The sequence below is a fragment of the Heterocephalus glaber genome, unplaced genomic scaffold (genome assembly GCF_053883595.1).
Source record: "Heterocephalus glaber isolate CG9 unplaced genomic scaffold, H.glaber_assembly_v1.0 deba00000594, whole genome shotgun sequence".
NCBI lineage: Eukaryota > Metazoa > Chordata > Mammalia > Rodentia > Bathyergidae > Heterocephalus > Heterocephalus glaber.
In genome coordinates, this window is record NW_028258151.1 from 21716078 (window position 1) to 21731506 (window position 15429).

Genomic DNA, 15429 nt, shown 5'->3' on the forward strand with positions numbered 1-15429 from the left:
TTAATTGTACCTCATTTTATTCTTCAAACTGTGCAAATGTTCTCTGATTTCAGTTACATCAAAAACGCTGTATCTGGAGATATTTCTTGTAAGGATCTAAATATCCAACATTCCAGAGGCTTAACCATATTTTTTATAACAGTTTTAAGAGCTTCTTCATAATTCATGCATCAGTTGAATGTTTTTGTTTCCCTTTGTGGCAGTTTCTTCTGAAGGTGCAAATGAATCCTAGCTGTGGTGATGTAATATGGATACTTATCCATAAAGAATTAGCCTGTCTGTCACCTTGTTTCCTGTAACCCTTTCAGAAAGTGACAGATGGTAATGACATTCAGTTGTTACTTAGGTCAGATCTAACATTCTGCTTTATGTCTTTGCTTGGTCCTGAAATGCATCATTTTTATCACTTAATGGGAAAGCCCATGGTGAACAGTTATTTTCTGGGTTTGAAACAATACTTTCTGGGGTGTAAAAGCTCAGTCAAATATTAGATAGTTCTAATACTGTAATAGCTGAAAAATAAAGAATGGGAAACTAGCATTTTTCCTTTAATAGGGATTATAGAGAGATTTCTAACCCCAGAAAATTTCTAAAATGGTACTTGCTAGGTATTTGGGAAGTTCAGGGATAGAAACTGTTCCATAAATCTCCATTGATTTATGCTCCTTTGAGTTATAGGAGCTCAATGAGCATGTCCTTTGCCAGTCACCATGCAATTGCATGTACCCTTTGGGGAGCTGTTTTAGGTGTTGTAAATACCTTTTCATGTTTTTGGAAATGATGGTCATCAGGAACCTCTAGACCTGCCCCCTTCTCTATTGGGTGTCTTGTGTAGAACGGGAGAGGTATACTGTTGCGTTGGCGTGATGATAGATGTTGTGCTTATATTTGAATATGCACTAGAAAATGACTGAATAGAAATACTTTATTTTTAAATAGATTTATATTTGTTTCTTAATTTTCTAACTTAAAACTCTGGGATTTTTTGCCACCTGTTTTTAGGATTCCTAATACATATCTTTCTGATCATAGTATGAATGTATAATGAATGAGTGTGCTGGAGCTTATCCAAAAAATCAAAATAACTTCTCTTAAAAATGTTCATCTTCTATGTGAAGGATATTTATTTAAATACATTTTGAATAAATTTAAATTGTTTTTGTTTTTATTTTTTGAGACAGGATCTTACTATGTAGTTCAGGCTGGTCTTGAACTCACTATGTAATGCAAGCTGGCCTCAAACTTGCAGTGATTGTCCTGCCTCTGCCTCATGAGTGCTGGGTTGACAGATGTGTGCCATTGCACCTAGCCTAAAAAAAATTTTTAGGTGGGCCGGGGATTTAGCTCAGTGGTTTTGCCGCCTGCTGAGCAAGCGCAAGGATCTGAGTTCGATCCCCGGTACAAAAAAAAAAAAAATTTTAGGGGCTGGGAATGTACCTCAGCTTGGCAAGTGCAAGGTCCTGAGTTGGATCCCCAGTACCAAAAAAATTTTTTAAAAATATTTTTGGCACTGAGGATTGAGCCCAGGCCCTCAATATCCCCCGCCCCTGAATTAGTTTTGGGGATTTTTGTTTTCATTGATTTTTTTTTGCTTGTTTTTTGAGGCAGGGTCTCACTATGTGGTTCAGGCTGGCCTCATACTCACCATGTAGTCCACGGTACCCTCAAACTCAGGGCAATCCCCCTGCCTCAGCCTCCTGAGTGCTGGGATTACAGGTGTGCGCCACCACCCCTGGCTACATTGTGGTTCTTGAGCCTGTGTTAACCTCTGTGTTCATGGTAAAATAAAATAGTGCAATGCTGTAATTCACCTACATTGAGGTTAATGAGCTTTTGTGAGCTGGCCTAGAAACCTAAGCATCAATATCCAGCGGTGCTGCTGGTATAGTGGTATCATACGAGATTCCTCCTAAGCATCAGTATCCTTATTTCAATGTTTTTTGTCACGGTTGACCATTTCCTAACTGAAACATTCTTCCTTTCACTTTGATTCCACTGTACTTTACTAGTTTTCCTTCTGCATTTCTGGCCCACTGCTTTTTCTTGTTCTTTTCTAGTTTTTACCCCTCATCTATCTAATCTCCACTTTTTTCTGTTTCTACTGTTCCACACTGATACAAGCTGCCATTGTTTTTTACTTGGATAACTTCAGTAGCTTCTCTTTTCTTGTTTTTTGGTACCAGGGATTGAACTCGGGACCTTGTGCTTGCAAGGCAGGCGCTAGACCCACTGAGCTACATCCCTGGACCCCCGTAGCTTCTTTTTTTTTGGTACCAGGGATCGAACTCGGGTCCTTCTTAATTAGACACCTTGAACCTTTTCTCCCTTCAGTTCATTTTCCTTAGTGATTTCCCTTCAATTTCCAGAGTAATTTTTTTAAAACACAGATCTACCAGCTTGATCCTAGTGCTCCTTCACTTAAAGTCTTTCCAGGGCTACTTATATACCATAGGGTTAAGCTTTAGAAAATCTGTAATGTGTCCTGTGTGGCCCAGCATATACTGGCCCATTTTAAATTTGAGGAATCATATCATTCTAAATTGCTCCATATCTAAGGCCTTTTGTCCATGTTCTTTATCCACCTGGATAATTCTCACTATGTTCCCACTTCCCAAACTGACTTCTTACAGTATCTTATGTTGTTAGATGGTTATCTAACAGAGATACAGTATATCAGGTTAGAAACTTGCTACACTAGCTGCTTTGTGCAGTGGCACATTTTACTTTTTTTTTGTACTGGGGTTTGAACTTGGAACCTTGCGCTTGTGAGGCAGGCAGCGGCACCACTGAGCTAAATGCCCGGCCACATTTTACTTTGATATCAGTCTTAGAAATTTAAGGGTGGATTTAGCTCAGTGGTGCCGCCGCCTGCCTCGCAAGCGCAAGGTCCCAAGCTCGACCCCCCGGCACCAAAAAAAAAAAAAAAAAGAAATTTAATTATATGCCTTTATGCTGTTTATGTAATAGTTATCGTCCTCTTTAGAATGGAAGTTTTTTGAGGAATGCTGTCTGTTTTGTTATGTTATTTCTAGTACTTTGACTTTAATGCCTGGCATATAGCTGGTACTTAATGCATGTTTCGAACTCTCTTTCAGTATAGGAATTGGAAGCCCTTTCCTTTTGCAGCCTTTAGTGTCATTCCCCTATCTACCCTGTAGTAGGAAACGAGATAAGAGGTTTAGGGTGTCTGTGGTTATCATTGGGTGAAAGTAAGGGGACTTAGCCCACTGCTTGCCTTCTCTGTCCTTGCTGTGTTCCCTTGAAAAATGAGGACTAAAATATGTCTCCCAAAACAGTGCAACTTTTTTCTTTCATTCATTAAACAAATATTTGGGTGCCTACTAGATGTGAGGCGCTGGTGCCTTTTTCCTCAAATACTGCATTTTCAAAGTGCAAGCTTGAGAAATTAATGGCAAGCATTCACCCACTTATTAAAGTGTGTTGAGTATCTGTGAGTTTTTGTTAACTCAGCTAAGTTCTGTGGGGTGCCACAGAAATGAAAAAGACACTGCCCTGCCTTTTAAAGAACTTATGATATACAAGGATGCCAAGGTGATACACTTGGTGCTTTTCTGCTTGGCTTCAAAATGTTGAAGTGCCCCTGAGATTGGAATTCTATCCTTTGTTTCCTTCTTCTTTTACTCTAGGTGAGGTTACCATATATACCAAGTGATGTTCAAGTTTATGAGTATATCTAAATTTATATCTAGCATCTGGTATCTCTGCTTGGAGATTGAATTGGTATTTCAAACATAATGTCCAAAACATGATTATCACCATAACCTCCAGCCTAGTCCTTCTTTATTTTTTGTAAATAATACCTCTATTTGTGTTGTTGCCTGATCCTAATAGGTTGGAGCCATCTATGATTTTTTTTTTATATCTAGTCTCTAAATAAATTCTGTTGATTTGATTTCTCCATAATTTCCTACATGAACTGTTACAGTTACCACTTTCTTTTCTTCTGTTTAGGCCTTCTAGAATTTAAGTATGCAACTACCAGAGCTAACTTTTCAAAATATAAAGGTAATGTCATTGCCCTGCTTAAAATCTTACAGTGTTACTCCATAAAATCTGAGTCCTTGGCCTGTGTAGCCCTATATGTCTGAGCCTCCACTAATTCTCCAGCCACATCTCATTCTATTCTTACCACCATCCTTTAGTCACATTATCTTTATTTTTTTTCCTGAAATGTGGTAAAATCATTTGTATCTTAAGACTTTTGCACTAGCTGTTCTCTTCACCTACAGTTCTCTTTCCATGTTTTTGGTTTGCTGCTTCTGGATATTTACATGTTTTTTCCAGATGCTTCTTCTGACTGCCCTGTCTAAAGTATCTCCTTTTCACTATCATATATCACAGACTTCTTTTTTCTTTTCTTCATAGCATTGTCACTCTCTGAAGTAATTCTGTTTGCTTGTATGTTACTTTGGTATTAACCCCATATCACTAACCACCTCAAGACCCTTATCTGTCCTTGTCACATCTGTGAAAGGCATGTTATAGTGGTTGATAGCATAAGCTCTGGAGTCAGAATGTTGGATTTGTATTTTGACTTTGCCACTTGAAGTATGATGTTATATAAGTCTCTTAACCTCTCCATGCTTTAATTTCCTTTTATAAAATGAAGATACTTTTTATAATTCATAAATACAGCAGAAAGAGTGCTTTTTTAATTTTTGTTTTTGTGGTGCTGGGGATTGAACCTGGTACCTTGTGCATCCTAGGCAAGTGCTCTACAACTGAGCTGCATTTCCCGCCTCAGAAGAGTATTTAGCATATCTACAGTAGCAGTAGAATAGCATATAGAATATTAATTTTATTGCCAGCACTGACACATTGTAAGTGACATTAAACATTTCATGAATGAATGAAATAGCTGTGCTACTGGGTATACTATTTGTTTCTTTTGAGAGATACTAATATGCTTTGGGAACTTAGTGGGGAAAGATACCTAGCTCGAGAATCACGGAAGCATTTTTCAGGTAGAAATAAGAGATAAATACAAAGGAGCTTCCAAGAATAAGTATTCCAAGAGAAAGGAAGTAGGGTCTTCTAGGCCAATTAAAGTCTGAGTGTTGAAGTGGCATCACTTCTGCCAGTCTGTTGGTTAATGCAGTCCTTGGTCAAGTGCATGGGGGCTATACAAAGGTGTGGTTCATTGGGGAGCTCAACAGAGTATTAACACTATAGCATTACTAGATTGTAGGAGGATTTTGAGTTTAGTTTCTAAAAGAGGGAGCTTTGAAAGGTTTTTAAGGATGGTGATGTGAACAAGTATCTTGTTAAGTTGGCATTTGGCAGCCAAGCACAGAATGAATTAGAATTGGCAAAGGTATAAAATGGGGTACCAGATGAGAGGCAGTTCATCAGATCAGACAGAAGGGAGGTGATAGGTTGGTAGTGATAATGGTTTAATAACTATGAAAGACATGAAGATCAAATTGTCTAAGATTGTTGGCAGGGTACATGTTAAAAGGTTTAAAAACAAAGGTAAGGGCTGGGGATTTAGCTCAGTGGTTCTGCCTCCTGCTTTGCAAGCGCAAGGCTCTGAGTTTGATCCCCGGTACCAAAACAGACAAACAAACAAACAAAGGTAAAATTTTGACTGACTAGAAGAATGATGCAGTGAACAATTTTTAAAATTTATTTTTAAATGACAAAATTGTACGTATTTATTAGTGTACAACATATTTTACCACATTTTTTTGGTACCAGGGATCGAACTTGGGTCTTTGTAGTTGCGAAGCAGGCTGCAGAACCACTGAGCTAAATCCTTAGCCCACATATTTTGAAATATATATGTACATATATTGCAAAAATAGAAATGTTAGTTCGTTTTAGTCAGTTGATAATGCCACACAATTCTTCAAGGCATTGAGGATTCATTGACAACACAGACAAAATTCTTTGTGCTTGTGGAACTTTCTTTTTTGTTTGTTTGTTTGTGACAAGGTCTCCCTATGTAGCTCAGGCTGGCCTTGAACTTGTGGTAATCCTGCCTCAGCCTCCCTAATGCTGGGATTTCAGGCATGCACCACCACACCTGCCTGGAACTTACTTTCTTGGACAAGCAAGTAAAGAAGAAAAACTCTTCCTTGAGGAAATAGCAGTTCCCAAGTGTCTTAAGGCAAGAAGAAATCTGACATTTCCCTTTCCTGACAGGATCTTTGTGTAGATCAGTAGTTCTTTGTTGAAACACAGATTGCTGGACCTAACTCCAGGGTTTTTGAATCAGTCCATTTTAAATAGACGCCTAGAATTTGTCTAACAAGTTCCTAGGTGATGCTACTGCTGCTAGTCCAGGGACCAAACTGAGAAACACCAACTTGGACCTTGTCCTTGTTGGCTTCTTGGTATTCTTATCTCTGTACAAATATCTTTTCTTCAAAAAGCCTTCCCTGACAACTAAATCTAAAATAGCTATGCCGAGGATTGTTTATTCCAACACTTATTTTCTTCAAAGTCTTCAGCTGGGGCCTGGGGATTTAGCTCAGTGTTTCTGCTGCCTGCCTTGCAAGCACAAGGTCCCGAGTTCGAGTGTCGGTACGAAAAATAAATACAATTAAATTTTGGGCCGGGGATTTAGCTTAGTGGTTCCGGTGCCTGCCTTGAAAGCGCAAGGTCCTGAGTTCGATCTCCAGTACCCCCAAAAAACAACAACAACAAAGTCTTCAGATGACAAGACCAGAGAAGTGAGTTTAGAAGTTTATATAGAAATAATAGAGGAACCTTAAGAGATAAAGGTTTTGAGGGGTGAAGAGTTTATCCTTTGCCCTTTGGCTAAGAACTGAGCCTTAGTTGTTGTGACAGTGTTTATTAAATAACCTGCCAAGTGCCAGACACTGTTCTAGTAATTTTATGTGTTATCTCCTTTAATTCCTCACATTAACTATAATATGGATACTATTTGTTAGCCCATTTTACAGACAATGAAACTTAAGTACAGAGAGGTTAAATAATTTATCCAAGGCCACACTGCTGTTATGTGACAGAGATTATGTGCCACAGAGATATGTGATCCTGAAAATGTGACATTGTTGTTGATCAGAACCTGTTCTGGATCTCAAGGAAAACTCCTTTGGGGGTTAAAGGGGTTTGCAAGTAGTATAGGATACAGCAGAATTGACAAATGAAAAGAAGTGAAAGGAGTTAGTGATGGGAGATGGATGTTGAATTTTTTTGATTCTTTTGATGTTGAGTCTTTGCTGGGAGGCTCTATTTCCATTTATTTAAAAATTAGAATCATTTATCCAATGTGTACTTTTACTAGAAGTTTATAGAGAAAATGTGGGGACATGGGCTTATGCTAGATCAAATGATTGCCATAATGTATGGGAAATCCAAAAAAGTTTGCCAACATTATGCAGTATAGTAGTTTTAGTATTTCCATTGTTTTGATTTTTTCTTTTTTGGGGGGAGGGGGGCGGAACTGTAACCACAGATTCTATCTCGCTCCCTTTGAAAACATAGTAGCTGGCTCTCCCTCGGCCACCGCTGCCGCCTCCTTCTGCCGCTTCTGGAGCTGCTTGTGTGCTCGTTCGGTGCGGACCTGGTACCTCTTTTGTGAAGCGGCAGCTGAGAAGACTCTGGCGCTAGCTATGGCCGACGAAAAGCCCAAGGAAGGAGTCAAGACTGAGAACAACAGCCATATTAATTTGAAGGTGGCGGGGCAGGATGGTTCTGTGGTACAGTTTAAGATTAAGAGGCATACACCACTTAGTAAACTAATGAAAGCCTCTTGTGAACGACAGGGTTTGTCAGTGAGGCAGATCAGATTCCGATTTGATGGACAGCCAATCAGTGAAACAGACACACCTGCACAGTTGGAAATGGAGGACGAAGATACAATTGATGTGTTCCAGCAGCAGACAGGAGGTGTCTACTAAAAAGGGAACCTGCAACAACTCTACTCCAGAACTCTGTTCTTACAGACCAAGAATACATTCTCAATTAGAAAACTGCAATTTGGTTCCACCACATTCTGACTACTACAGTATAGTTTTCTCTATTCTTTCATTTACCCCTTCCCCCATCCCTTTATTGTACATAAAGTATCTGGTGTATGTGCACAAGCATATTGCATTTTTTTTTTTTTTTTACTAAATGGCCAACAATATGTTTTGATTGACATCAGATGGAGACGGGATGGGGAGATACTGGTTCTGTGAAAATAATTCCCATTCCATTAGTGGCATGCTCATCAGCTCTTATCTTTATATTCCAGTAAGTTATTTTGCTCTCACTGTTTTAACAGAAAAGACAAGAGAATAGACAACAACATAAAAATCCTTGCATACCTTGTTTGATTGGAGAATTTTAATGTTTTTCATTTATCATTGTAAAACCAAGGACAATTTTATAACTTTTTTGTACATAGCTGTTACATGTAGGGCAATCTGTCTTTATGTAGGAGTAAATTACTCTTTGAAACAAAAAGAATCCTAGATAGTTTTCCCTTTAAGTCAGGTGTCTTGTTTAAATAAACTTCTTGTTTAAAAAAAAAAAAAAGAAAGAAAACATAGTAGCTGTGTAAACATTCTCACCAAAAGTGTTTTCCCTGCATCTTGGCCAGTATTTATTGTTTGTGTGTGTGTTTGTTTTGTTTTTGTTGTTTCTTTAGACAGGGTCATGCTATGAACTCACTTTGTAGCCCAGGCTGGCCTTGAACTTGAGGCAGTCCTCCTGCCTCAACCTTCCTGGGATTAGAGGCATGTGGCTCCATGCCTGGCTTAGTATTCTTGATGATTACCATTATAACTGGGATGAGATGGAATCTTTTTTTTTTTTTGGTCTTTTTTGGTACCAGGGATCGAAATCGAACTTTGGGACCTTGCGCTTGCAAGGCAGGCAACAGAACCACTGAGCTAAATCCCCAGCCATGAGATGGAATCTTAATGTAGTTATGATTTGCATTTCCCTAATGCCTAAAGATGTTGAACATTTCCCCATATTGTTACTTGCTCTTTCAAAGAACCAATTCGTTTCATTGATTCTTTGTATTTTAGTGTCCATTAATTTCAGCTCTGATCTTTATTATTTCTTTCCTTCTATTTGGTTTGGTTTTAATCTTTTCTTGTTTTTCTAAGACCTTGAGATCTGTCATCCAGTTGTTTGGTTTTGGTTTTGGTTTTTTGGGATAGAGTTTCACTATACAGCTCAGGCTGGCCTTGAACTCACTAAATAGCCCAGGCTGGCCTCAACTCCAGGTGGTCCTCCTGCCTCAGCCTCCTGAGTGCTTCAGTTACAGGCATGTACCACCATGGCCAGCTAGGATTCAGCTACTGTATTTACTTGAGATCTCTCTGAATTTTTTTTTAATGTAGGTACTCACAGCCATCAACTACCCTATTAAAACTGTCTTTGTCATATCTCACAGACTGTGGCATGTTGTGTTTTCATTTTCATTTGATTCTAGGAATTTTTTAAATTCCCCCTTGATTTCTTCAGTGATCCACTGATCATTTTAAAAATGACCTTTCTTGTGTTTGTGTACTTTCTGTAGTTTTTCTTATTAATGCTTTCTAGTTTTATTACATTGTGATCTGATAAGATGCAAGAGATTATTTTAGTTTGTTTGTATTTGTTAAGACGTACTGTATGGCCTAAAATATGTTTTGTTCAAAATCTCATGAGCTGCTAGAAAGAATGTATTCTACACTTGTTGCATGGAATAGTCTATACATGTCTATTAAGTCCATTTGATGTAAGGTGTAGTTTACTCTGATATTTCTTTGTTGATTTTTTTGGTTTAGATGTCCAGTTTGCTGTTGAGAGTGGAGTACCCAAGCCATCCACTTTTACTGTATTGGGCCTATCTGACCTTCTGTGTCAAATAGTATTTGTTTTATGAAATTGGGCACATCAACATTAAGTGCATGTATTTTTTTTTCTTTTAAATTCTTTTATTGGTACATTGTAGGTATACAGTATGTTTACATTTATCATTGGGTGTTTGTACCTGTACATGGTGTGTCTTGGTTCTTATTTTTTCCCCACTACCTGTGTGCCCTTCACCCCCTCCACCCTTCCCTATTTATATAGACTTCATTTCCATTTTGTTTTTCTCATAATTTTTCCTTTCCCTTCTTTCCTTTTGTTTTCTATTTCTTACTTGGTTATCTACTTTTCCTCTTTTGCATGAAGGAGTCCTTTAAGTGTCTTCTGTGATTTTTAGCTTAGTAGTCATGAATTCCTTTAGTTTATGTTTTTTTCTTTCTTTTGACATAGTTGTTTTTTTGGGTTTTTTTGGTACCGGGGATTGAACTCAGGTCCTTGCGCTTGTGCAGCAGGCAGTGAAATCACTGAGCTAAATCCCTGGCCCTCTTTTGACATAGTTTTAATATATAGCCCATCTTGGTCTTGAACTCACTGTGAGCCCATGGTGGCCTCAAACTCAAAATCCTCCTGTCTCTGCCTCCCAAGTACTGGAATTACAGGCACAGGCTGCCATGCCTGGCTAGTTTATACTTATCTTGGAAGTTCTTTCTTTCTCCTTCAATTTGGAAGGATATCTTTACTGGATGTAATAATCTAGATTGGCAGTTATTTTCTTGCAGGGCTTGAAATACATCATTCTGTGTCCTCCTGGCCTATTTGTTTCCTGAAAAATCTTTAGTTATTCTGATGAGTCTGTCTTTATGAGTAAGTTGGCCTTTTTTTTGTACTGGAGATTGAACTCAGGACCTTGCCCTTGCAAGGCAAGGCAGGCACAGTGCCACTGAGCTACATCCCTGGCCCTAGTTGGCATTTCCTTAACAGTTTTCAGTATTCTTTCGTTGTTCTGTACTGTAGGCATTTTAGGGGGCTCAGAGTGTGTGGCTCAGGGGATAGCGTGAATTCATAAGACCCTGGGTTCAATCTTAAGCAGTGTAGAAAAAAAAAAAGAACCCTTGACCTTTTAACTATAATAAAATGTAGGGAGATTCCATTCTATACACGGCTATTTGGGATTCTAAATGCTTCCTGTGCTTGGAATCCCTATCTTTCCCAAGACTGAGCAAAAGTTTCTACTGTTTTCATTGAATAGATTTTGTATGCCTTTAGTCCAGTGGCGGTAAACCTATGGCCTGGGTGCTGCAGCCGGCTGTTTGTATCATTGAAGGCTCTAAAAGGTTCACCATCACTGCTTTATTCTATACATCGGACTCTTCTATGCCAAACATTTAAGTTTAATTAAGTTTTAACATTTAAGTCTTTTAATGGTGCCCTAGAGTTTTTGGGTGTATTATTCATAATTTTTTGGGTTTTTTTCTGTCTGAATGTGATAACTAATTAACCTTGTTTTTAAGCCCTGAATTTCTGTCTTCTGCTTGGTCCACTCTATTGGTGAGGCTTTCCACTCAGTTTTTAATTTAGGCCTACTGAGCTTTTCATTTACAGGATTTCTGTTTGATTCGTTTTTAGAATCTCCATTTAAATGCTCTTTCATATCATGCATTGTATTCATAATTCCTTCAGCTCTTTATGTTTGAAGTTATGATCATTAAAAAAAATCTATCTACAGGGCTGGGGATTTAGCTCAGTGGTTCTGTCACCTCCCTTGCAAGCACAAGGTCCCGAGTTCGATCCCCAGTACCAAAAAAAAAAAAAAATCAAAAAATCTATTTATTTTTCTTTGGTAGTACAGTACTGAACATTAAACTCAAGGAATGCTAAGCTATATACCAGCTGTGTTTTTTGTTTGTTTGGTTGGTTTTTTGAGACAGGGTCTCACTTTGTAGTTCAGGCTGACCCTGAATTCACTATGTAGCCCAAGTAGGCCTTGAACTTGAGGTGGTCCTCCCGCCTCTGCCTCCCGTGTGCTGGGATCACAGGCATGCACCGCCACATCCTTCAGGGTCTCGCCAGGTTGTCCAGGTTGGCTTTGATCTTTTCTTTTTTGGTACCGGGGAACAAGCTCAGGACCTTGGCTTTGAAGTTCTGATCCTCCTGCCTCAGCCTGAGCCTATATAATCCTCTGAGTAGCTGGGATTATAGGTGTCAGCTACTGGACCCGGCTTCAACATATTTTGTTTAAAAGAAGAGCACTACTACAAAATATTGGGGATGGAGAAAGTTGGACCTGAAAATCTTTATGTTGTTCAAAGGAAAAATTAATAATGCAGGTGATGACAGAAATAGAAAAGGAAGATGATGAAATGGAATTTTGAAATTTTGTCCAACTCAGGTGTTGGTAGCTCTTGTTTTCATGGAAATTGCCAAGGATATACCACATTACAATTGCATTTATTTATTTCCCCATAAAAAAACAAAGACATTCTTAGGTGCCGTGACCTTGGCAGTGTTTTTCTTGTGCATCTGTTGCAGATGCCAAAAATCTGTCCTTTGACTTTGTTGTTTGTTTGTTGGTGAATATTGTTTGGAACTCATAGATTGGTTTTTTAAAATTTGTTTGTTTTGTTTTGTGTTTCAATACTGAGGATCAAACTCAGACCTTGCTCTTGCCAGACAGGTGCGGCACCTCTGAGCTACATCCCAGCCCCATAGATTGGTTTTTCTAATATTCTCTACCACCACTAGACAGGAAATTCCATATTACTATCTGCATTTCACCTTTCTTATTAAAAATAAAAACATTCTGTTGACCAGTTAAAGTATATCATAAGGAAGGTTTTTAGTAAGCATCATTAATGATGTATATGACAGTCAAAACAGTATAACTTGTTGCTGCAAAGTACCTATTATAACTCTTTTATACCAGTTAGTAATTGTGAACCCTGCAAAAAACATGATTTCACCTCTTGACTCATCTGAGGGCCCTTACATGAAGGGCTCATTTTTATAGTTGAGGAGAGGTTATGGGAACAAACAAGGAATATATATATATATTTTTTTTTGGTAGCAGGGATCGAACTTGGGACCTTGTATTTGTGAGGCAGACACCAGAACCAGAGCTAAATCCCCGGCCCTACAAACAAGGAATATTAAGGCACTGAGAAAGTAGCAGCAGTAGGAAGAGGATTTGAGGTTCTGAAAGGGGCAGCAGTTACGGGAGCTCAGTAGGAGACATAGTTGTAAGGGACGCAGGAGGGACAGGAGGACAGTGACAGTGTGATGCAAGGAGGGAGAGAAGTAACACTCAGACCTTTTTCCTCTTCTGCAGAACCACTGTCTGATGATCCTAAGGGAACCTTAGTGATGCAGTCTGCCTTGCTTTGAGGCAGTCGTACAAATGAGCAATTTAAGACCCCAGAAGCTAAATTTGGAGTGAATTCAGTGTAGTTTCAAAACTAGACCTTTAGGGCTGGGGATACAGCTCAGTGGTAGAGCACCTGCCTACTGTGCACAGGGACCTGGGTTTGATCGCTGGCACCAAGAGGGAGAAAGCGAATCTAGGCCTCTTTGACTTCATTCCTTTTTATATCACCACTTTTGTTGACATATAATTTACATGCTGATCTTTTCCCATTTTAAGTGTACTTTGCAATGATTTTTAGTATTTATCACAATGTCCCCACAGTCTAGTCTTAGAACATTTTTGTTAGCCAGCAGAAAAGCCTCACACACATTTACAATCACTGTTCATTCTTACCCCTAGCCCTACGTATCCATTAATCATCCTCTCTGTCTGTAGCTTTGCCTTTTCTGGACATTTCATAAACATGGAAATCATAAAATATGTGTTTGTGTGTGACTACTTTGGACAGGATGTGTTTCAGATTCATCCATGTTGTAGCATGAGGCAGTACATAAATACTTCTAAGTACTCATAGCCAAATAGTATTTCATTGAATAGATAATGTGTTTTATTTATTCATTCACTAGTTTGTGAACATTTGAGTCATTTTCACTTTTTGGCTATTGTGAATAATGCTGCTATGGATATGTTTATATAAGTTTTTGTATGAACGTATATTTCATTTTTCCTGGGTAGATACTTGGGAATGAAATTGTTGGACTAAATGGCAGTTTGTGTCTATGGTTTGAGAGATTGCCAGTCTTTTTCAGAGTGTATGTATCATTTTACATTCCTGCCAGAAATCTATAAGGAATCTTAATTCCTCTACATTTATATCAGTACTTGTGATTGTCTATCTTTTTTAATTGCAGCCCGTTCATTGTGGAAAAATTTACCATATTCAGTTTATAGATCTGTCTCTTCTATCATGATTTTCTGCAAAGTTGGGTTCAAGGGAAGCTTTATTGATTTGGTACTGGGGATAGAACTCAGGACCTTGCACTTGCGAGGCAGGCAGTGGCACCACTGAGCTAAATCCCCATATTTTTTATTTTTATTATTTGTTCTGTTTGAGAAACCCTTGTGTTGAAGGCTGACTTTCAGGAGATCGCAGCAAGGGAACTGCTCTGCTATGTATGAAACCCCATGATGCCCAGTTTTTAAAACATTTATAATGTATTTGTTTATTTTACAGCACTAGGCATTAAAAAGCACTTTAAAAAATTTTTAGTCAGGGTCTCAATTCAGTTACCCAGGCTGGCCTCAAATTTGTGATCCTTCTGCCTCAGCCTCCTGAGTAGCTGGGATTACAGGCTTGCGCCACCACACCTGGTTTGTTTGCTTGCTTCCTTCACTTCTCTCCTTTACTCTTTTCTTCTTCCCTCTTTCCCTCCTTCATTCCTTACTTAGAAAGGGTCAATTAAATTTGTAATCGTCCTGCTTCCTAAGTGCTGGAATTACAGGCATGTGCCATCATGCCTAGGTTAACTTTTTTTGGGAGGGGGGTACTGGGAATCAAACCCGGGAGCACTTTACCAGTATACTAGGTCCCCAGTCTGTTTTGGTTTGTGTATGGGTGTGCATATGCATGTGTACATGTGTGTATGTGTGTGTGTTTTCCATTTTATTTTGAGGCAGTTTCATTAAATTCCCTAGCCCAAGACCTGAACTTGGAATTGTCCTGCCTCGGCATCCCAACATTCTTGGATTATAGATATGTACCGCTGTACCCAGTTTTAATACTTACTTTATTTATTTATTTGTTTGACAGTTTGCAGTGCTGGGGATTGAAGCCAAGGTCTTTACACTGAACTACATCTCTAGCCCTTTTAAAAAAATGTTTATTTTAATACGGGGCCTTACTAAATTACTCATCATGTCTGACCCTTGTCTGCTCTCTCTCCAGGTGACCCATTCCCTTGTGCACTTCAAACATGTTGGTCTTCCTTCAGCGTCTTTATTTTCCAAATCTCTTCCCACCTCAGGCCTTTGCATACTGTTTCTGCTTTTCTTCCTCTGATTTGGAACATGGCTTGCATAATATCCCTGTCTGTGCAGAGGCTTTCACACATGCTCTACCTTTGTACTTTGTTTTTTCTTCTGTAATTCATTTGGTAGTTTGTAATTACTTTGTTAGTTTTTTTTCTAGTATTTTCCTGCTCGTTTTAGGAGTAAACCGAAAGCTCTTTGAAGGCACTCATCCTTTTGGTCTTGTTTACTGGCATAGCTCCAGTGATTTGTTCATTACT

The 15429-nt window shown here is 38.7% G+C and overlaps 1 protein-coding gene and 1 pseudogene across 2 annotated transcripts in view; both read left to right on the forward strand.

The window, feature by feature from the left end:
* Positions 1–15429, forward strand: part of Qser1 (glutamine and serine rich 1) — an 84755-nt gene that overhangs the window by 3368 nt on the left and 65958 nt on the right. The gene's annotated exons all lie outside the window — the stretch shown is intronic.
* Positions 5679–7914, forward strand: LOC147829538 (small ubiquitin-related modifier 2 pseudogene; annotated as a pseudogene).